Source organism: Euleptes europaea, chromosome 3 (assembly GCF_029931775.1).
Source record: "Euleptes europaea isolate rEulEur1 chromosome 3, rEulEur1.hap1, whole genome shotgun sequence".
NCBI classification, from domain to species: Eukaryota; Metazoa; Chordata; class Lepidosauria; order Squamata; family Sphaerodactylidae; genus Euleptes; species Euleptes europaea.
Genome location: NC_079314.1, coordinates 117,388,072 through 117,389,376, shown reverse-complemented (window position 1 = coordinate 117,389,376; position 1,305 = coordinate 117,388,072). Strand labels below are relative to the sequence as shown.

The window sequence follows — 1,305 nt, the reverse complement described above, 5'->3', positions numbered from 1 at the left end:
AGGGCTGCCTGACAATGTGTATACAAGGCGAGGCAGGGAAACAGCCCAGCATCGGCGGCACAGAGCATTTCCTGGCATCCTCCTCCTCCGTTTCTTTCTCATAGCCCCTGAAAATGAAATTTGGAACAAAAGCGGGGCCAAAGAGCGCTGAAATGGCATCCTCTCTGGCTGAGCCCTTGATAAAGCGTTCGGGGAGGAGTTGGTGTCAGGGCTCCAGTGGCGCAATCGGTTAGCGCGCGGTACTTATACAGCAGTACACAGCAGAGCAATGCCGAGGTTGTGAGTTCGAGCCTCACCTGGAGCACATGTCTTTTGGGACCGCTGGCTTTTGGGCTGCTGCAGTGTGGATGCCAGCTGTTCACTTGCTCTTGTGATTGCACATCTGGAAGGAAGAATTGCCCAGCTGGCACATACGTGAAGGATGCTTGGATGTCTGTGAAAGCAGCCGATAAAGGGAAGATACACATGCAGTGAGTCCCTTGAAACATGTTTATCCTATTGGAAACTACTGAAGAATATTACAGAAATGCATCCCCATTCCCGCACTGTTTAACGTGTCATGTTTGTTCTGAGGTTTGTTTCAACTCTGCTGTAGATTTCTGTTGGTTTTCCAATTTAGTCCCAGCGGAATATCCCTCACAGCCTTGAATATGTTTTCCTCTCAATCTTAAATATATCTTATCACTATGTCCTTGTTGCACCTGGGAGTGGGTTATTTATATGTTAAACCTGAGCACCTGGTATGGGAGTGGAGGGATTGTAACAAGAGAATATGCTCTCGCATCCAGTTAGAGAATCTGAATGAATTAGTTCTCTAAGAATTATTTTTTTAACTATTTCGCCCCAGATATCTCCAGGATCTATTAGCAGAAGTTTGTTCTTAACTATTGATGGGACAATCGAACACTTGCATCTAAAAATACACCTGAAATGTGCTCATTATCTTTTTCAAGCATAATATTTTGGTAATTTTTAATTGTGTCGAAGATAAAAGAACAACCTTATGCAATAAGAGAAAAACCTTATGCAATCAGAATGAACTGTAGATGAACCTGATCTGAGTGCACAACTGTATGAAAGCATGTGCGATCAACAAGAAAACTTGTGATATCATCAAAATCCTATTACAGGAGGATAGCATCTCTATTTATAATTGGACCTTGACCCCATATTAGTTGGAAATATTACTTCCCCCAAGATCAGTTACGGATAAGCATGAGCAACGGTGACATTCGTGTATCCTAAATAGTATATATGTCCCAGGGGACTTGGCAATACACTGTATATTTTGTTTCAGAGTTCTAT

At 42.8% G+C, this 1,305-nt stretch overlaps 1 non-coding gene across 1 annotated transcript; it reads left to right on the top strand.

Annotated features, from left to right (window-relative positions):
- Window positions 1–210: 210 nt before the first annotated feature.
- TRNAI-UAU (transfer RNA isoleucine (anticodon UAU)) lies at window positions 211–304 on the top strand. The gene is made up of 2 exons: window positions 211–248; window positions 269–304. It is a non-coding gene; the product is annotated as a tRNA-Ile (tRNA).
- The last annotated feature ends 1,001 nt before the right edge of the window (window positions 305–1,305 follow it).